The following is a 22,478-nucleotide window of genomic DNA, read 5'->3' as shown; positions in this document are numbered from 1 at the left end:
ACTGTAATTTTATTTTAACCCTTTTCCTGCCATCCCTTTATTTCCCACATGGTTTTGCATACAGGTGTTTGTTGAATGCAAATATACTGTCTGCAGATTCCACCACTAGCTGAGCTTTGTTGCAAAGACTGAAGGAAAATTTGAATGACTTGTAAGAAAAACAAGTGACCATGGTCCAGACTCTGAAAAGATGGCTGTCAAGCTGTTTTCAGCATGCTTCTGCAGCCAGGAGAATTTCTAAAGGGAGAAGCAATTTGGGCAAAAACCACTATACTACACAAAATTCTGGCATCTTAAAGTTCCTCAGTTCCACGGAGAATAAACACTTCCTTCAGGATCTATCAGCCTGCACATTTCTTTTAATCTGGATATTTGGCCTCAAACAGCTTTGGCAAACATGTGTCCGTCTTACCAACCTCCCATATCACAAGAGTATTGCCTCTGATCAAGAATACAGGCGGCTGAGCTTGAACCCTCTTCCCTCTCAAGTTCTCTAGTTATTTCCCAGTCTAATGCCTGTTGTTGGAATTAGTTGATTTTTGGCTGTTCTAATTATTATAAAGCCAACTAAGGAGCTGGGGCAAACAAAACTGCCAGACTTCAATCAGGAGCTCAAGGATGAGATTTGAGGTCCACTTTGCCATTTATTCGTTCTGTGATCCAAGCAAATCACTTTCTCCTCCTTTTTCCCATTCCAGTTTCTCCATCTGTAGAATAAAGGAGCTAGATTTGATGACCAGATTTTGCTTCTACCTCTGAAATTCTATTCTGTCATTTAACCAGAAATTTCAGTGCACTGTGGGAAATTGGCCCCATTCTCTCAAACCCCAGGATCTCTGTGATTTTCTAATCTTTTTACATATTGGTATTTGCTTAATCACATAAGTGGGGCAGATACCCTACAGATTTATGTTAACGATAGCCTGATTATTTCTTTGTTCCCTTGTTAAATAAAATTAATGAGGATAAAACAAACAAGAAAAAAATCTATTAATGAGCTCCATAATTTATCCATCAAGATATTCTCGTTTGAATAATGCATCAAAAGAATCATACCCCAGAGTAACATGTTATATATAAGGTAAATGGTTGAGAATAAAAATCAGGAAATACAAAATGTTTGTTACTGCAAGCAATTTTAATACAAAAGTGTGTCTTGTTTTTAAACAGTTCATTGGTAGAGCTTTAGTTTCTGCCTCAATTAAAACCAATTGAGATAATCACACAGCAACATGGTCGGAGCTGAAGAGGAAGAGCAGCTAAAAAACAGGAGCCCCAGACAGCCCCTCTTCATGGTCACTTGGTCAGTTAATTTTATTACGCACAAAAAAAGACGGAAGCAAACGGGACTTGTTAACAAGTGTGCTGGTGAACTCCTTTAAAGGATGAGTAAGTGTTTATGTCCACATTTTCAGAATAGGCTCGTGGAATCGCTCAGTTTGTGGGAAGTTGATCGACCATTTAAATAAATAGCAAAGAATGCAGATAAACAAATCTATAACTCACAATGCCACCAAGGAGTCTCCCTCTGCCAAGGGCCTGGGTCCTGGTGAGCACAGGAGTTATTGGCTGGGCTGGATAGGAAGTTATAAACCAGGACTCTTAAAACTCCAATGTTCTGACGTTTTCTGAACAGTTACATTTACCCCTGAATTCTAGCAGCTATTTGTCCTTTAAACACCCAGTACTGAAACAGTATTCAAAGATAGTATTGCAATAAACTCCTTTTGCTGTATCATGTGCAAACGTTACCTAGATGAGGTTCCCTCCCCTCAGCTAAAACCACACAACATTAAAAACAATGGACAAAGCAACTAGAACAGCCCTCCCCTCAGTTCTTGCTAATTGAGGTGTCTGTGATTTACAAAAAAGAGTTCCTTAAACACTGCAGGATTCTTATTTTTTGTTTAATATAATTTCTCTTGCTGAGACAGCAAGTCAAGTTTATAAAGAAGATGCATTTAGGAATAATCCTAAAAGATAAAGCAGGTTTACAACCCTGCACCGCGCAGAAACCCTATTTAGAGGCTTGTCTTTTCTTTCTTCTTTTTGTTTTTTAAATACACATTTGCATCTTGACCTTTTCACTTGTTTTTCTCAAATATTTCATTTCTGGGCCCCATCCATTACAGGGTTACCAGGAGGCAAATTTTATCTACATAAATATTCACATGAAAATAGTAACTTACAAAAAGAAAAAAAATAAGGCAGCTTCATAACACAATTATTCTTTTACACTTTTAACAATATAACTTCTCCCGTTCAGAATAAATATACACCCAACGTATGGAGCAGGATTCAAGGTGGACAGAGGCTTGGGGTGCTTGTACAGTGTTATCGCTTGGGACCCGGAGTCCTGGGGGAGGCAGTGGTGGTCTTCTTAGACATGGTTGGGATTTTGGAAGCTTTGTTAGCCCTCTCCTGGAGTTGCCCTGGCCCCCTGCGGCGCTGCTTTCTGAAGTGTCTGAACAAGCAGACTGTGTCTCTAAAAGGTCAAAGTCAGAGGCGTCGCTTCCTCGTCGGCTGCTGGCTCGACTCCCAGCCCGACTCCCGGCCCGACTCCCAGGGCGACTGGCTGACTTTTTAGGGTCTGGAATTCAAGAATAAAGCAGCAGACTTAATAGAGACAGCATGGATGGGGAGGGAGAACAAGTGACTAGAGGCCAGGGTTCTAATCCTAATACCACCTGATATGCTGTGTGACGTTGGGCAAATCAGAGCCTTTCTGAACCCTGGTCGTCCCATCTACCCAGAAGTTGCTGAAACCTTTTATGGCTTTGTGATTCTGCTTGAGAAGCTTGGCTCTGAGGATCAGAAACTAGCTTTTATCCACAGCACGTTACCTCATATGCCCCCACAGCAGAGCCGTGCGAGGCTGTTCGATCACCTTGGCACAAATGAGAGCCTGCCAGCTGGGGTAATGTGTGAGCAGACTGAGAATGGGGGCGAAGTGATAGGAAACAGGGAGCCAGGAAATGAAGCCAAATCCCTAGGTCCCCACAAGGAACATCAACAGGTGAACAGATGCCATCCTCCTCTGACTTTCTCGGCTCACCAGCAGCAATAATAAATATGGGGCGTTGGAAAAATTACTAGCAAAGGGCCAGTTCCCAACACTGGGCTTCTGAGGAAGGTCCTGCTTCAGAAGGCCCTTTCTGAAGCACCTGCTCTCAGGAGGCAAGATTAGAGCTGGCTGTAGTGACAGAGAAAAGTAAAGCAGGTCTGTCATTCTGGGCACCACACCTAAGGCTACTCTCCTGACATGTCCCTGGGAGGGGGCCGTGAACCGTTGCTAAGAGGCTGCTGCTTCCAAATTCCTAGCCTGGTCACCCGTCCTCACCCTGTCCCAGCGCACAGGCACGAGGGCAGACACTCACCTGCTCGATTTGTTTTGGCGCCTGTGGAGGCGGGGGAGGAGCTGTTGCTAGTATCACCAGCAAGCGATGTCCGACTAGAATGAAAAGTTGGTGTCGGTCGCTTCAACTTGCTGCCTGTTGATGGAATAACCTTAAAAGGATAAAAAGGTCATATTTACTTGGTGAAATCTTGGATGGAAGTTCAATTTTAAAATTTGATTTTAAAATTTAAAGTTCAATTTTGAGCCTCCTTATGTCTAATTGATCGAAAAGCAAATTAAAAGTCCAGGAAAGCAAAGATTTAATTTGAAAGTGTCCTAGGTCATGTATTTGGATGATTTCCAAAATAAAGGTTTCATGTTCATTTAAAATTTCAAAATATCTTCCAATACCTTCTATCTTAATGACAAATTTCCACTAGAATGGGAAAAAACTCCTCAAATAGTAAGATTATAATAGTTTAACAAACAGAAATATGATGAATGAGTAAAGGAAAAAAATTTCAAATAACCCCAAGTATCCAAGTTTTGAGGCTAGACGTTTGAAATATGAGTTCTAGCCACAAATATTTAATATGGAAATACAAATGTTACTCCAACCTCTATTACTAGGTAGGTGCAGTAACTTCAGTAGAAGTTAAGATCTCCACTCTACTTCCTCATTGGCAAATGCAGATACAATTACTCGACTTGTGGATCAAATAAATGGTTAGTAGAAGTACACAAGAGTGGGACTGTGGGATCAGGAATGAGGCTCTGAATGGGGAGCCAAAAGACCCTGGCTGGGGTCGGGGCTCTGTGACTTATCTAAATTAACACCTGTGTCATTATTTCTCCCTGAGGAAAGCAGGGACAGACCCTGCCTCTCCAACTTCATTTCTACCGCACTCCCTCTCTTTCATCCATCCAGCCAGGCTGGCCTCCTTGCTGCCCCGCCGTCAGCCCCGGGAGGCTCCCTGTTTGTTGTCTGTCCTCCTGCATTCAAGGGTAAACTCCATAAAAGCAGGGCTTTGTTTTGTTCACTGTCACATCCTCAGCACCTAAAGCAGTGTCTGGTACAGAAAAGGGGCTCAATAAAAACTTGTTGAATGAATAAATCATGAGCAGGAAGCACTTCCTAGACTGGAAAAGAGCTGGGTGGATGTGATTATCACTGCTACTGGTAGGAGCCACATCTCCTATTTGAGTGGTTTTTTGAAGATAGTGGTACACTTAATTTGGAGAAAGAATATTTTAGATCTGTTTTAGACATCACTCATGCCACAGCAGGTGCTTCTAATTTTTCTGTGAAATCAACTGTGTAAATTGTTTTCCAGGACCTTTAAGATGTTTATACAGATAGAAGAATAAAGCAACCGATTTCATTGTGTTTCTTGTGCTTCTTTAACTTATAAAGAAAAAGCAAAAGCGACAGGAAGTGATTAACATTCAAGCACAAACCCTCCTGGCCCACACAGGAGGAAGAGCACCAGTTTCAGACGCTGTTGTGAGCACTGCTGCTGGGGAGCCCACAGCCCCAGGGACCCTGGGCTGGAGTCCACGTCAGGACACGGCCTGTAGAACACCAACAGGTAAGGAAAGATGAAACCTCAAAATGAAATGAAACGAAAGGTAAAACCCTAAGACAAAACAAAGGCTGATCTAGCAGAATCCTATGAGAATTTGCACTTCATAATTAAAACATTGAAAATTTTAGAACTTTTGAGACTTTCATGAAACTGGAGCCATCAAGGAAGAGGAAATCAAGACAAGCAGGTTGAGTCTTGGGGTCTTAGTGGCAGTAGGTCCCCAGATCACGTTCAAATCAGACAGATTCCTGAACTGGTTTTAGTGTGGAGCGGGACGAACCCCAAAGCAGCAGCCCATTCACAGGCATTGGCTTCTTGTCCCCGCTGCTTCCTCTGGCTGAGGCTTTACAGGATTGAAGACAACGCTCTCTTTTGAGGCATAAGAATCCAATGGCTCCCAGAAGGAGCTGGAATGCAAATTGTACTGCTACTGACAAGCCGCTAAGCCCATGTTTTGTTTCTGAAACACTGCTCTTCCAAAAGTGCTTGGGCATTATAATGACTGCACTTGAACATGCTTAATTGCTAGCATGTGTATTCAAATCAAGGCTGTACACACCCAAGTGCCTAGGCCAAGAGATTCAGAAGCTAAAATCTGAGCCTCAGAGCAGTGTTCACTGATTCTGTGCTTGGCTGGAATAAATAGCACCCACACCTCAGACCAGTGTGGAGATACCAACCGCCGCTGGGATGTGGCTCAGGGCGGGGAGCACCAACCACTCTTCTGTACAGCAAAGAGGGACTGTTGAACATGCACCATAGTCGAATTTCAAGTGTTCGTAACTCGTCTGCGTATCTGACATTTGGAGACTCCAAGAGGCCTGATTATAAGCAATATCAATAAACAAATCACCAAGAATAACCATTGTTTATCATCCTGAACAAATATCATTCTAAAGACTGTTAGAAAGTTGTTAAAGAATCCAGTTTAGGCATCTCTTATTTATCTCCAATTTTGGTGAATCCGAGTTAGAAACTCCTGAAAAACACTTGACTAGATGAATCAGCTGTGAGAGCAAGCACCACAAAGACGGATAAGAGCATGGATTCGTGTCAGGAAGAATAGCTGGTCAAGTTCTTGGCATTAGCGAGGGCCTCGCCTTGATTGTGTCCTTAGTCAGCAAAGCCATACTCTACCTCAGGGCTGAGCAGCTGGAGGTCAGGTCATGGTTGTCCCTGACAGGGGCGCCAGCTTTACTGTTTACCAACCAGGGTTTGTCATAACAGCGAGAGAACTGAAGTGGAGTCTGTGAAACGGAAATCCAAAGGGAAGGACGGGAACAATTGAAAATGGAACAGAAAGGGAGCAAATTTGGAACAAAAAAATAAATAGAAGACACTAAATTTTAAAGAAACAGAAAACAAAATAAAATGCATATCAGTCCAACGGGATGAAAGGGACCAGGCTGAAAGGCAACAGCATTCTTTGTACATCACCCATCATAACAGCAAATTTCTCTGTTAGCTCCAGCTGCACAGATAGTGCCCGGATTTTCAAAATTAGTAACTCTGAATGGGCTCACACTCAAACTGGGAACATGTGGAAAGAAGCGTTTCTGACTTAATGACCTGAGTTCACATTTTAACAAATGTCCTCTGTAGTCATCTGAAAGGTTCTGTATCTGTGTACCACTAGGGCCTGGTCAGCCTCGCCTAGGTAGAGCTTGGTCTGTATGTCTTCACATTGCTCTCCTCACTGGAGTCTTTCAGAGGCTACACTGAACAATGATTATCTGCAAAGATGGGAACAGGGAAGAAGGGCATAATGGAGATCAGTACGTACCTTGGTGCCACTGGCTGGGGTGGCTGGAGAAGATGGCATGGACGTACAGCTGTGGTTACTCTGACTAGCACTAGAGCTGGAGCGAGTAGGGGAGGCTGCCAGAGATGGTTTCAACCTCAACACCGTGATCGGAAAGGGGTCATCCCCTGGGATGCCCCTTCAGGTAGGATGAATTTCTCTCTAAGTTCGATGTTAGTTCTACCTCGTGCTAAAAAGGGAATAACCACACATATATACAATGTCAGTTAATCTTAAAAAATATTACCTTTGATGGTCATACAGCTGCTTGACCCCATGATAACAGTTATATAAGTTATAGGTTTAGTACCATATATCGAATTATTTTTAAAATAGAGATAAATTCATGATCTATCAGCCTTGTCAAGATTCTTACCTATTGCAAACACATTTAATAAGCCCCTAGGTTTGCTAGAATAAAGAAATGTTTGTATACAAAGTACCATCCCGCTCTATCGTCATGATCTTGCCTTGCCACTGTCCCCTGGGGTAAGCACACTGTAGCTGGTCAAACAAAAGCAGATGCAGCAATTCAAAAACCTCTGAGGTTAAATAAAAACCCTTCTTTTTCTCTCTCATAGTACATGTGTACTGTTGCTCAACTTTTGCAGGATACGTGGTAATGAAATAGTAAAGAAGACGATCCCTGAAATTGACATTGTCTAGACTCTTCTATGTAAAATTAGTCAATAACAATCCTAAAGAAAGGGGTCCAGGAACTCAGTATGTAAAAAGATCAGGATAGAATCACTAAGAAGTAAACATGTGGGAGGAGAGAGAGAAAGATCAAGATCATGCACAAAACTTGCCAGTGAGAAACTGTTAAGTCAAAAACTGGAAGCGATGAGAAGCTGAAGGGAAGATGGCAAGTGGGAAAGGAATGGTAAGGGGGAAAGAATCTGGAAATAGCACTGAAGGCCAACAGTGCTGTCCCATGGCCTTCTGGAACTGTCAGACCAGAACTTAAAATTTGGATTCGGTCAGAAGATACCAAGTACAGCCAAAACAAATGTTAAATGTGAAAGATACTACTAAATAATTCCTCTGGAATATGTTCTTAAGAACTTTTTCTCACTGAAAGGTGTTATCCTGCAACAACCTTCTACCACCTCATTCATCCTAAACTGTTCACTTTTTAGAATGTACTAGATAAATCTAGACAAATGGGACTGCTGGCGAAGCCTGGGAGAAGGGAACCATTATAAACAAAATATTTGTCGTTCTTTTCTATTTTAGATTTTTTATTTTAGCCAGAAACTACAAGTGTAGAGGATTTCAGGTAATTGTGCTACTCTCTGTTCTGCTTAACCCCACACATCCTCAAGGAATTTGAGGAATCTTGGTAGAAACAGATTTTAAATCAGGTTGTTATGAGTGTCCAAGCAGTGTGGTTCCAAATTCCTAATCAAATCCAAATTCTTCTCAATTTATTATGTTGACACAACAAAGTATCAGGTTAAAGGACTAACTTGGATATCAAAGGCTCTGACTCACAGTGGTCAGACTGCCCCAACCAGGTCTTCCTGCTCTGGGCCTGTTTCTTCAGGCTCACTAGAGGTGACCAGACTGACAGATCTCTCAGAGTCCTCCTTGTCCAGATGGTCTACGATTTAATGCTCCCTGGAATGCTAAGCTGTTTCCTTCCTCCTCGGGCCCCAGAGAACTTGCCCCTTAAGGGTCATTCCTTGGCCTCTACTTATCCGTTTTCTGGACTTAAGCACTTCCCTCGTGTCTACTAAATGATTCTTAGAGAGTTTCCTTCAGCACTAACTTGGGTATTTCAGTAAGACTTCGCATCATAAAAAACTATGGAATCAGAACTTAGCTATCTTGTGTTTGTTAAAGTACCCAGCACAATGGTGGACATACAGTAAGTACCAAGATAACACTGATCAGTGAAAAATCATTACTCAGCTGAGGATTCAGACACCAGAATTGTTTAAAGAACTTTAGATGTGTGGTTTAAACCTAGTAAACATTAATAGTTTACTTCTGAGCCAACTCTCCCAAAAAAAACAACAAAGTGACAGAAGAGAAAGACTCAGAAATGGATCTCAGATGAGGGCAATGACATTTTAAATGTAATAATATAATAACATCATGTTCCCCATGCACCGTGCCATTTACAAACTGTGATTACAGGCAGTACTGCACTTCACCATCATCAGCAACCAGCCAGCATCCCTATGTCCCTAAGGAACTGAAGCACTCAGAGGCTGAGGTCCAGGAAAGCCATGGCAGGGCTACGACTACAACCAATGTCTTCTACACGAGCTGTTCGCTTCCAGCACCCCAGCTCCTGGCATCATCACCTACAGTAGCTGTCTCCACTTTCTCCTCATCCCACTCAGGCTTCTGTCCCCATCACACCACTGAAAGTACTCTGGCAAAGGTCACTGATAACTTCTGCCTCAGAGGAGAATCCTTTTAAAATGTAGAAAGGCTGAAATATACAGAAAAGTACAAAGAGAATAAAAGTTGCTTAATCTTATAACCTAGGGGACATCACTATTAAAATGTTGGTGTGGCTTTATTCCTTTGCACAACTGTATATATATGTGTGTGTGTGTGTGTGTGTGTGTGTGTGTGTGTGTGTGTGTGTGTATACACATACATATATTTTTTTAATACAAAAACATCAGGAACATTCCTCGATGTTCTATATGTCTTGCATAATTTCAACTAGTTGCAAAGTATCATTTTATCATATGGATGTCTATTTAACCAACTCTGTGTTTTTGTTTTTTGCTTTTTCTCCCCAAATCCCCCCAGTACATAGTTGCATATTTTAGTTGTGGGTCCTTCTAGTTGTGGCATGTGGGACACCGCCTCAGCATGGCCTGATGAGCAATGCCATGTCGGCGCCCAGGATCCAAACCTGTGAAACCCTGGGCTGCCAAAGTAGAGCGTGCAAACTTAACTACTTGGCCAGGGGGCCGGCCCCCTGTGTTGTATTTTTAATTTGCTTACACTTTTTTTTTTTTTTAAAGATTTTATTTTTTCCTTTTCTCCCCAAAGCCCCCCAGTACATAGCTGTACATTCTTCGTTGTGGATCCCTCTAGTTGTGGCATGCGGGACACCGCCTCAGCGTGGTCTGACGAGCAGTGCCATGTCCGCGCCCAGGACTCGAACCAACGAAACACTGGGCCGCCTACAGCGGAGCGCGCGAACTCAACCATTCGGCCACAGGGCCAGCCCCTGCTTACACTTTTTTAAACATAGTATACAATGCTGTGTGACAAACAGCTTGGAAGAAGCCTTTGTGCTCATCCATAATGACTTCCTTAGGATAAATTTCTACAAGTCAATTTGCTGGGGACAAAGGATACACACTTAAGGTTTTTAATACTCGTCAACTGATCTCCAAAATTTTATAGCAACATACACTCTCTAAAATAATGTATGAGTATATTCAATTTACTTCACTCTGCCCCATGCTCGCTGTATTACTCAGAGAGAGAACATGTGCAGATCTGACAATCTGACAGGTACAAACCCCTCTCTGCTTTTGTAATTTGCCTATGGGGGATTACTAACTGCTCTTCTTGAAACCTCCCCCCACCGCTTCCTCCAACAACTCCTTCTTGCCCACTTCTTAACACTGACGGGCCCCTCGGTTCCGTCCACAGTCCTGTTCTCCCCTTAGATTTCTGACCTGGTGATGAGCTCATCCACCTGAGACCTCAGTGCCACCATAGGGTCATGCCTGACTTTCAAATATATCCCCAGAGCAGACCCTCCTCCTGGACGTCAGAATCTTATATCCAATGACTGATTAGACATGACTAAAAAAACCTGGTTGGTGATGTAGGTCCCTCCCTCCCGATGGCAGTTCAGTCTATTCATCTACCTTCTAACGCTTCTGGAGTCAGCCAAGCCTTCCAGACCCTCCTACACTTAATGTGGCTCATGCAGCATCTCCACCCTGGACGGCTCTAACAGGCTTCCAACAAGTCTCCTTGTTTCTCATCTCAGTCCCCATCCCTCCCTCACTCTCCATTCCCCAGAAGGAATTTCTTAATAAAAAGCTGACGTCTCCAAATAGCTCAAAATTCTTTGATGGTCCTTCATTGCTTAGAGCAGAATTTCCCAAACTGACTGAGGTTTTTGAGGCGTTTCCCTACAAAAAGGAGTTCAGTAAACACTGCATACCCCGCCTTGCCCCAGGAAAGCCCTAATGCAAGCAGTAGTTTGTAAGCTCTGGGAAGTCCTGCAGTAAAGAAACCACTTAGCTTTAACTCGGTGTCTTCCAAATGCATTTGACCATGGTTTTTTGGGGAGTTTTTTAACGACTGCATCTTGTGGACCAGACCCTGAAGGTAGCCATCTCAAGTTCAGTTTTTCAACCACTAACGAGGCCATCATTTTCTAAGGGACTTATATTGGCCACTGATGTTGGCTGGAACAGCCCTGTTGGTCAAAATTCAGTTCTAAGTATTGTTTAATGGGTGCAGAGTTTCAGGGTTACAAGACGAAAAGAGTTCTATGGACAGGTGATCGTGGTATAATAGCGTAAATGTACTTAATGCCACGGAATTGAACACTTAAAAATGGTTAAGATGGTAAATTTTATGTTACATGTATTTTATCAAAATAACAGAAAAAAAATCAGTTCTAAGCCAAATTGTGTCCTTTAAATCTTCATAAATGAAGTTTTCTACATCTTCACCTATTTGGGAGAACTAATTTATCTAATGCTCAAAAACACAGTACCCTAAGGTAAAGGCATACCTATTCTTTAGGCTGAGGTGTTTTTTTAGTCTCCATCCAAAACATCATGATTTCCTTGGCCATGGATGAATTCAGAAACTGAAATCTCCAATTTTGGCAGCACCAGGAACCTACCTAGTTGAGTATTTTCACCTTTTACATTTGGCTAAAGCAACATGCATAAACATCTGTGTAAAAGGAGATAAATGATACTGCATATCGGTATTGTAACATTATTACAAATTTTGTACTATCCTCAGTATAACATTTTCTGTGGTCCAGAGAGCCAAGGAAATGCTACACAAATGAATACAAAATTTACACCAAGTGGTGCTTCTAGAAGCCACATTAATCCTCACAGAACCCTAGACAGCTTCAAACTATGCTCTTTGGAAGTCACTTATTACATCATGCTAGCCCCAGCACAGTTTTTCATTTGATTAGAAGTAGCTCGCCCTATCCATCAGTGGTAGAGCTATGGTATCTACGACGGCTGGGGAGTTCTCAACTCTGCAGTCAGTGGACCTGAGGTGACTGCTGAACTCTAGGAGCGCACTCCTGGAGAGGCAAGGAGGAAAGCCTTACCTTGTTTGCTCCAAGGGATGCTGAAAAGGGCTACTATGTTCCATAGAAAATAGCTACTAGATGGCTCTCCCAAATTTTCTTGGGGTTCCAATTTTTAGCTATTAAGATAGGACAAAGCAAGCAATGTTTTCCTTGGCCAGCAGCATAATGTTATTGTAAATAGAGCACATTTAGCAGGCAGCAAACAGGCAACCAACGATTCCCAAACATCACATGCAGCATCTCTGTTTTTATTTGTTTAGTGCTATGACATGACAGGAAAAACAAAACCTTATTAATAGATTTGGGAAGGAATAATGTTTTACTGAGTTATGGTTGAAATGATATATATATTGCTCCTCATTTAAAATAATGACAGAGGACTTTCATATCAAGGAAGTTGGTTTGCAATATAATTAAACTCTAAAACTCATTAAACTTTTTCAAGATTTTTATCAGAATAGATGTTTTCAAAATTAACTACTTTTTAAAAAAGGAACTCCTAACGAAAATGATTACTCTGGTTTATTGGAGTAAATGCAGGATGAGTTAAAATAAGAGGAACTATTTACAGGCATATCTGAATTCTTGTGAGAATTGCACCCTTTATCTCTAAATGCTTCAGAATATGACTATACGTCATTTCCAAAGAAGTTACATAACTACACTGTAAACATTTCTGCTAGGTTTATAAATAAGCCTTAATAGTTTAATTATACAGGCTGGACCAGTAATAGACACACAAAAAGGGGTATGGTGGTGGGGGGTATGTAGCCTCACAGACACACAGCAGCTTGGTCAGGAGCACACCACTCTAGAGCCTGTCTGTCTTGGATTTGAATCTTGTCTCTGACATTTATTAGTTGTCTGTTTTCAGGGAAGTTATTTAACATTTCTATGCTTCAATTTCCCATTCTATAAAAAGGAGATAATAGCATCTACAGTTACAGAGCTGTAAATGTGTTATTATTTGTAAAGTGCTTATAATAGTGTGTGGTGGATAAAGCTATATAAGTATTTGTTAAATAAACAGAAACTCAGAACAAATTCCATGGGTACTATCTCAACAGGAGCATTTTATGCTCTGTCAACTTATCACAGTTAGAAAAGCTATGGTTTGGCTATTTGAAAGCATTCATAAAGGCAGCAGATACCAGAGAGCCAAGAGGCGCTATAGTTGAAGCAAAGCCATTCTCAACGGGCTGGGGTGTGGGTAGGAGGGACAAAGCTTAAAAGCCAACCTATGGGAGACTGACTGGAAATCGAAGAGCTGGGGATGGGGCTTATTTTACTCCCAGGATGGTGAACTAGAATAAAAAATATATAAACACAAAGAAACAGAGACAGAGCAGGAAACGCAAAAACTGGTCAAGAAACATAAACTGGCAGACAGTGGGGGAGCCTCCTGTATACCCACATGCAGCTTGGCTCACAGGAAAAAGGAAAGGATGCAGTTGAAGAGGAGTTAGCAACTGGAATTTGATCATTTCTCCCCTTCTGCAGCTCTCACACGCCTCTAGCTGCAGATGCCATCACTCATTAAATCACCGTTTTCTCTGGCCTTCGGCTGGCATGCCAGCCTTTTCATGTTTAGCAGACAGATACCCTGAGGTCTTGCTTAGGTGATCATCTGTCTTAGAAGTGTCTAGGCTCACTGCCCCAGGCTCCTTATCCCTCCTCCTGGTCAAGGGAGCTCCCCAGTCCTTCCCTACATGGGAGGGGCCCAATACTCCCCAAGGTTCAGGCCCAGGAAGTATAGGCAGAGGGATCAGGAGCACTAACAGGGAAACTGAAGGGCTTCATCAGACTCCTTTCTAGGCTAGTGTTAATTTAATACCTCAAACTAAAGGTTCCCTGACACCAACAAATTCCCAGTTCTTGTTACTGTGTCTCTCAAAACCCATCTCCCCTGCCAGCATCAACCTCTCCTGCTTTCTCCCTGGTCTTCTCTGGCACCCACAAGTTCTAATCTGTGCTAGTGGGACAAAATCTGGGCAGCCCAACAACAAAATAAACAGACCCCACTACCGCCACTTTGTAGAAGCATGAAAGATCAGCGGTGAGGGCGTACCTAACACATAATTCACGCTCAGGATGGTTCCTTACCTCGGCAGGGGTCATTTTTCACTAAAAATTCATCCAGGGCCATCCATCCTCCACCAACACGGACCATGACTGTGCTGCGCAGGATGCGGACCAGCCGCAGCCTGCTGGGAGTCCCCGAACTGCAGGACCAAGGGAAACTGATGAGTGAGCATGCCTTGCAGCAGGGCTAGACTTTCTTTCCAAAGCAGACTGTATTCAGACAGAATGACAATTTGATAGTTTGGAGAGAATTTTAACTATTTTGCATTTTTCACAAAAGAATTTTAAATATGGGAAAGCCAAAATATCAAACTAAAGACCAGTGTCTTGATATACTTTCTACTGGGATAAAGTTAACTTCTGATGGTCATGCCTCGACACCAAAGGGGCAAGATGGAGGATAGATACAACATTAGCTCATTTTGATTCTTTTAAAGGTTCTGCCTAAATTAAATCCCAATAATAAAATTCTTTGTCATGCTAGTTTATTTTCATAAAAGAAAAGGTAGCTATAAGGTGGATGTCAGCTTCCGAATACAGTGTGCTCAAAAGTTAAATGGGGAACAGCAAATAATATTTCAAGCCTCAAGGAAACCCTTGCAAAGCATCATTATTATTATAAGCTTAGAAGGAAATTTGATTTTCCACAATAGGTTTTCAGAAATAGACACATTCTCTAATTGTGATGTCACCAGCAGAAAAGTTTCTTCAGCTGAATAAATGATTAGCTGGTATTTATTCTAAAGGTTAGCTGAAGAAACTGAAATTTTAATCTACCATGCTGATTATAAATACTATTCAACAATCATTTCGGGATGTTAAAACAAGTATGACTTTTTGATATTTATATTTTCCTGTCTAACATTCCTACTTCCCAGCCCTGTCAACCTTTGGAGTTTCCCATTACATAAATTACCCTCTTCCCAAAATAAAGAGGCAACAAAAGAGAATCATGCTGAGATCCTAAAACAAAAACCAAACAGTTGGTTGGAGAGAGAGAATTCCTGAAATTATTTAATTCAAGGAGAGTATTCCTGGGAGAGAGGACAGACTTTTATCTTGAAACAAGGTACAAAAATTGAAAATGCCAAAAAGGGTGTTTGAGAAGGACACGTAACCAACCTCCTTCACAATGAATGTACTTCTGGTAATTCTCTGTATTACTTTGCACTGATCAAGTGCACTGTTTATACAGGCAAGATGATGGAAAAAAATATCACCCCTCTCCCAAGCCCCTCACTTTGAAAATAAAAATAGCCCTACATCTTTCATCTCATACAGTTTTTAAGTTTTCATACAAAGTGACTACAGCAACAGCATGGTAAAGCGGGGACCCACAGAGATGTCAGGGAATAAACGACCTGTCCTGGGAAAGAAGCTGCCCCTTCCGGCTCTGTGGGCGTCTCCCTCAGAAGCTGGCCCAATAAGTGAAAACGGGGAGGCACTTTGGGAGGAATCGAGGATTCCACCACATCCACGAGCAGCAACGGCCTGAGTCACTATTTGGGGTCTTCTCTGGACAGCTGAGGAGAGAAAGGAAATAGGGCCTAAAGGCCCTCCAGAGTGAATCGGGAAGGACCCAAGATGTACTTTATCCTTACATTACTAGGGCCTGTAATTTACTTGTCAGCCTTTAGAATTACTCCACTTATTTCATGCTTTTTTCCCTTTAATTCCTTACTAAAGATCCCTCTGAAAGATTCTAACTTATTTTTGCTGAGGTATGGGGGAAAAAAAGGGTTTGACCCAAACCAGAGGCCAAAGTGGTTGGGGAAGTTGAGGCCAGAGTGACGAGCAGCGGAAGTGGTTATGGCAGCTCTAAAAATGGGGACCCGCACAAGCCTGGCAGAGCTGGGTCATCAGTGAGTAAAACACCTCAGAACAGAGTTTTAGGGGCAATGGTAACTTCTGTTTCCTTCTCTTAAATGGAGAATCCCTTACAGTGACAAAGGTTCTTGCAGTGGCTATGACATTAGCTCTGTGTGACTGTTGGCATATGATCCTTTAGGCCTCAGGTGCCTCGTATATAAAATGAGCTTCATAATTCTGTTCCCAACATTGGAACTAACTCATCTGACCCTCTGCTGGTCAATGGACCAGTAGAGGAAGACGTCAGTGGCATTTTGAAGGGGCCCTGGTAACCGCATGCAGTCATTAGCAAACAGGCACATCCTTTATATACTACTTGGCATTCTTAAGCAACGATTTATTTAAAGCAAGTTTTACTGTTCTTGTCTTTAGTTTCTTTCTATCTTCTGTTCTTCCCGCTGGTGCAGAAGGTTATTGTAGTTAGTGATTAATTGCAGTGCCTAGAACTTAACATTGATTGAGGGCTTCAAATCAACTCTTAGTGTTTCTGATTTCATATCACAAGACAGATTTCACCCATGCAATTTCCTTCCATCTGAAAACACCAAGACCAGAGCCCTCAAAAAGATCTAAAAGGTTAAGACTTACCAAGTGCAGTCAAAAACATTCAATCTTTTTTTGCAAATCTAATTCGATCCCATTAGATTTTGCTGGCTGGCCATAATTGGCAAACTTCAGGCTATAGCCAATGATGATTTTCACAGTACACTTCTCAGGTACCTTATAATTATAAAATACAATATAAGTGCAGGTAACTATAAATATTAATAAAGTATTTAAACAGACTGAGTACTTAAATACCCCAAGACTTTTCGACTTAGTGTACCTGATAAAATTTGTGTTCACTATCAAAAGACTTTGGTATAAATCAGAACTGTGCTGTCTGGTATTCTGACTCCCAACATAGAAGCACAAGGTCAGGCTCTTTGTAGAAGTGGGATGGATTGATAGCATGGTGTCAATCTTCCCTGAACCTTATTACTTCTAACTCAGTCCAGCATAATATCATTGTCTTCAGACAATCTAATTTTGAATGGAAAATTTCATCTCCTTTAGAAAACATGTACTTATATCCTTTTGCTACTAAGACAGCTTTGCAATACTAGCCCTGTTCAGTTTCTCCACTTGGTAAGACAACCAGGTGTGACCCAGGCATGCTTCAGATTACGTCCTCTCCCCACAGCAAAGAACAGGCAGCGTTAGCTACACAGACCATTCCCATGGAGAAGAAGAATGTTGCAAGGCACACTGTACCTGATTGCCGAGGAAGAACTACAGACAGTGAGAGTAAAGGATGGAGGAAATGGAAGAAAAAAAAAGAACATTTTGTCAAATTAACACTAAGGAATGAAAATCATGTGATAACGTTACCAGTCTTCAAGGAGAGTGACACTCACTGACCGTGTTCTTACTAAGCTCCTGGCACAGGATGTGGCTTGACAGATTAAGAAGACCTAACTTTTCCACTCAATGTTGTTCTTGTTAACTCATTTCTCTCATACGTAATTAAAAAGACGAAACAAAACTCAACAAGCAAGCATAAGATCGCTTGGAGCTTCATTAACTAAATGCCCTGGGTTGGCTACAAGGCAGTCATCCAACACCCCCCAGCTATGAGCAGCACAATGTGGTTTTGGTGTACTTGAAGACATTTTTGATATACTAACGGAACCCAGATTTTCCCGTTCCTAATTTGGGGCGTATAACTGTGCAATCTGACATGGCCATCTAAATCCTCTTTGCCAATCCTAGATTTTCCCTTAGGATTTAGAGGATCCTGACAAGCTGCTAGATATATTTTAGGAAGTCTGTTTTCAGATTCCTTCTATGCCTCGACCTTGGTCTCAAAAGAAGCTACAACACAGCAGAGCTCCCTGTCAGTTATGTCCACACTCAGCACAGCTTTCCAGGGAAGACTTCACAGAGCCTGGCGTCTCCCCAGTACACCTTAGGCCCTATTTGTAGTCCAGCAGGCACAGTGTCCCTTGGGGCCTTGACGCAGTTCCTCCAGCCCTCTTTGAGCCTGGGAGCCACTCAGGCTCACGAGGATCAGCTCTTTGGGGTGAATGGCCAGTTATCAGATAATGGTGTATTCAGTTCCCCGAAGACTTTGGTCAGCAGTAAACAGAGGGCTCTAAAATGTCTCCTATACTGGAACTCAAGTATAAGTTATTATTAGCTAGATATGGCACTATTTCTCCGATGGGACTATGTAGGGCACTAAGCTTACCCAAGAGGACACCTGACATTTGGACTCTATAGAGATTAGGGCCAGAGAGCGACCACATCTCAAGACCCACTAGCTCTGGTCCTCTAAGCATCTCTAGTGGGAAGGTGGGATCATTGAGTCTGCTGTGTGTCAGGTTGTTTTCACTTGAAAGGGCCACATAGGAGGACCACCACCACAAAGGACTGGTTTTCTCTTCCTTACCGGTATTTATTCTCTCCAATCTGCTCCACCTGAAACCTTTTTGCACATTTGCACTGAGCCACTTGTCTTGTGACCTATTGGTTGTGAATAACAAAAAAAGCAAAGTGTGAAGGTTAAAGCAAGACTACCTCTTCAGAGAAACAAAGATTTTTACATATAAACAGGGAAGCTATTCATTATGTATTTTTTTGGCATTTCAGGCTTTTGACACATGTATCTATTTTCTATTCCGAATTAATACATGTTGTTCTTCTAACTGGGATATTCGAGACATTGAGAGAGAGTATGAAAGAAATTCCCAAGTAACTATAAAATACATTCTTCCACCCTGCTTCCAAATTCCTTTGAGAAATTTGCTAATATGCATGCATCAAAATCAGTTGACTAATTAAGCAAATTAATGAACTGATTTGAATTTCAACCTAGGAGGCCAAGCACTTACTGCACCTAATGATGGGCCAGGCCCCAGGCTGGGTGGAGAAACAGCTTCTGTATAGCAGAAGAGCAGAAGATGTGCAGGCAGGGAGACGACCTGCTATGTGGCCTTGGGAAAATCACCTAACTTCTCTGAGCCTCACTCTCCTCTTTTTAAAACAAAGACGTGACAGTAACTGTGACATGCAAATGAAGGAACATGAAGGTTCTGGGCAGTGGTCGTCACTGGGTACCATCTCACACAATCCCTGAACAGCCCCATAGCGTGGGCGCCGTGAGCATCTCCATTTTACAGAGGAGGAAACTGAGGCTCCAAGATGGACTGGCAAGTCCAGGTCACACTGAGAGCACATGGTGGAGCAAAGATGCAAACCCTGCCGTCGGAGTCCAGGTCAGAAGTCCCCACCCCAGTCCTGCCTGCCCTCTGGTGTCCAGATGGGGGTGTCACTGTCCAGACCACCTGACACTCATCTTCGTGGCTTACGTATCTGTCACTTGTCTCTCCCACTAGAAGGTCAGCCCCATGCGGGCAGGGACTTTGTTTCACTCACTGTCATATCCCAGGAACGAGAACTATGCCCGGCACCGAGCAGGTACCTCATGATCCTTGAGTGACTCGGTGAAAAAAGGGAAGAATTCCCTAGTAAAGATCCAAAGAAAGTGGCCCGGGGCTCGTGGAGGTACAGCATCACCCCTTCAAGGTCACAGAGTCGAGCAGGCCCCGGGCAAGTCCCTCGTTCCCACTCAGCCCTGCCTCTCCCAAACCCAACACCCCTGTCCCCGGCCGCCGGAGACCACGGGAATAGCTCAGTCTGGTGCAGGGAAGGGTCGGGACAAAAGTGAAGGTGGCTCCATCTGTTCCTGGCTAGCCTTCTGCCCACAGTGCTGCCTGTGCCTCAGTTTCTCAGTCTGGAACGTGGGCACCTGCCGCTGGGCTGACACGAGGTGACAGGATTCAGGAGGAACACGTGGAGCTGGTCCTTCATGTCCTCCTCCCTCAGGGGCCGGGGCCGGCCTGAGGTGCCCCAGGTGCACCAGTCACACGTACACTCGGGTCGAGGGGACCAGGCGGGGTTGTGAGGAAGTGCCTCCCACACAGAGCCACAGGGCCAGGGCTGGAGGCCGCTTGTCCTCTGACACCATCACCGTAGGCTGGACGAGAATCAGAGGCCCTGAGCAGGGAAGGGACACGACTTGGGACGTACAGGAATCAGTGGTGGGCCCAGGCGGTACAAGAACCTGCGTGTGGCCTCCCAGCTCAGGACTCTCCTCTCCCTGAGCACAGGCGACACCAGGAACAGGCTCCGTCTGCTACTCATGGGTCTCGGCCCCCATTCCAGCGTCCTGGCCAAGGGGAACCAAGAGTCCACAAGGCTGAGATTGACAGACAGGCCAGGCAGGGCCACCGGCGGCCCTGGCCACAGCCGTGACCTCCCAGCACAGGCACTGCCAGTCAGGAGCCGGGCAACTAAAGCATCTGCTCGGACACAGATGTCTGACCACGGGCGGGAGGCCTGCGAGAGGCCCACGGCCTCTGGGTCCTACTGGCTGCCACTGACGGTCGGCAGCCCGGCAGGCACCAGCTCTGGCTTCCCAGGAGCCAGATGTGGCTGCCAGGAGAGCTGGAGCTGGAGGCAACGGGTGTGGGAGCCTGGGCGTGGGCGCTGGTGCCACAGCGACTCTGCTATTAGACTCCATGGAGGCTCAGGGGCCGCTGACCCACAGAGGCCTGGGGCCCGGGCCTCCAAACCAGGTCAGAATCCTGGCAGGTGTCTAACCCCCACATCAGCCCAGGTAATTACCAGTTAAAACCAGTGTAACCGACAGAGCTCTGCGAGGGCAATGAGGCCATCAGAATGAAGCAGGCCCTCTGACAGCCGGCTGGGCCGCCCGCAGCCCGGGCTTCCACGAACAGAGATCTGCTCGTGACTCTCACAGCGTCACAGGCCTCAGCTCTTAATGAAACGCGCAGAGATGGCGCGGGAAGAAGCTGGGGTTTGGCATCCACAGCCTGGATGATGCCAGGGAGGTGCTCTGTGGCCCTGGGGTGAACATTTAACCTCTCTGAGCCCATGAAATGAGCCTGGTGAAACTGCTTCACCCGTCGTTGCATGGATGAAATGGGGAATTATAAAGCTATGGACCTTCAAATGCTAACGTTTAGTCTAAAATAGGTAGACACACCTTTGGTTGACTTTTAAAATTTCTTCCTGGGTTTCTCGTATGTATGAGATACATGGGGACATTCCTGTCACATCCACACCTAGGCTGGGCGGCAGCTGGGAGGGACGGGGTCAGCAGTGACCAGGGCCCAGTTCACCCTACGAGAGGGGTTGATTTCTGCTCCTCCCCCTCTATCAACCAAACGCACAACAACCCCGAGGATGCATCGATCACTAGGATCCCCATTTTACAAGGAGGGACCTGAGGCTCAGAGAGGGGGAGGGACTTGCCTAAGATCACACAGCAGAGGCAGGAAAGGGACCAGGTCCACCTGAGCAAAGGGCACTGCTTGATTCCAGCAGCAGCTCCCACCGAGGCTGTGCACGCCCTGACCCAGGAGACGCTGAGGGAAGCAGGACACGGGCTGGGCGGTGACTCACTCTAATGGATGGCTCCCCTGGGGACATTCCCGGGGTGACTGCATCTACAGCTCTTCTTGGTCCTGAGCCCAGGTCAGCTTGTCCCGAGGACAGAGCTCCAGCCTCAGGTCCACATATGGTCTTCTCTGTCCCGAGTCCCCACCCTGCCTCTAGCCAGGAAGGTGGCATCCAGAACCCACCGGCCCAATTGCTGTGCCGGGCACTGGGCTCTCAGCAGAGGTTGACAGTGGCCTCCTGCTGCTCATTCCCCCAGCTCAGCCCACCACCAGCTCTGGAGTGGGGGACAGAGGCCTCCATGGCTGTCCCCTCTTCCCGCAATAGTGCACGAAGCAAAAGGCTGAGATCCCACAGAACCCGGTGCTGCTTGGTCCCTAGGTTCCTCCACCCGAACCCCTCTGAAATCTCTCTCTGCTCCGAGAGCCACCCACTGACAGCAGAAACGTCGCCACCTTGAGCACTGGATGGCGGGCCAAACAGTCTGAGCCTGTTCTGGCCACAGAAAGGCTATGCTATCCTGGGCATGTCACTGCCTCTCTGAGCCTCACTGTCCTCATCTGAGAGAGGGGCAAATATCATGGCTGGTAACAGGGTTCTTGGGAGGATTAAGGGCGATGCTGTAGGTGAAGGGGGCTGGTGGCCTTGCAAGGGTCCTCTCCCTCCTCTCGGGCCCACAGCTCTTCCCACCGCAGGCTGAGCTGTAGTCCTTGGGTCCCCAGGTCCAGGCTGGTGTCTGCCCCAGCCCAGCCCCTGCCCCTCCCTAGCCACAGGGAGCAGGCAAAGCAGATAGGAGACAAACATTCATGACAGTAGATTAAAGAGAGTTTGGTGATAGAAAAGGTTTCTTTGAGAACTTTAAGGGCAAATGGCTCCTTAATTTGGCGTAAAATTTCTGCAGAGGAAAAGCTGGGCTTTGCCTGGGAGAATGAAGAGGGTCCAGGCTGCCCAGTGGGTCATTCCACAGGCCAAGCCATGTCCCAAGCACGGGCCCAGGGTGACAGATCACAGAGCCTGCCCCACTGAGCTCAGAGTCACCTCCTTGCCCACTGGCTCCCTGAC

The 22,478-nt window shown here is 44.7% G+C and overlaps 1 long non-coding RNA gene across 3 annotated transcripts; it reads right to left on the bottom strand.

Moving 5' to 3' along the window:
* Positions 1 to 1,119: 1,119 nt before the first annotated feature.
* Positions 1,120 to 18,384, bottom strand: LOC139079366 (uncharacterized). Of its 3 annotated transcripts, none has more exons than XR_011532952.1 (5): positions 18,367 to 18,384; positions 14,106 to 14,206; positions 6,707 to 6,914; positions 3,378 to 3,507; positions 1,120 to 2,590 (listed from the first exon to the last, which is right to left on the bottom strand). It is a non-coding gene; the product is annotated as an uncharacterized lncRNA (long non-coding RNA). The 3 variants fall into 3 exon arrangements; XR_011532951.1 differs by lacking the exon at positions 18,367 to 18,384 and adding an exon at positions 17,208 to 17,464 and having other exon boundaries at positions 14,106 to 14,224; XR_011532950.1 differs by lacking the exon at positions 18,367 to 18,384 and having other exon boundaries at positions 14,106 to 15,542.
* Between the last annotated feature and the right edge of the window lie 4,094 nt (positions 18,385 to 22,478).

This window comes from Equus przewalskii, chromosome 2, assembly GCF_037783145.1.
Source record: "Equus przewalskii isolate Varuska chromosome 2, EquPr2, whole genome shotgun sequence".
Classification (NCBI taxonomy): Eukaryota; Metazoa; Chordata; class Mammalia; order Perissodactyla; family Equidae; genus Equus; species Equus przewalskii.
The sequence above is the reverse complement of the archived record's forward strand: the minus strand, read 5'-3'. Positions and strand labels throughout refer to the sequence as shown.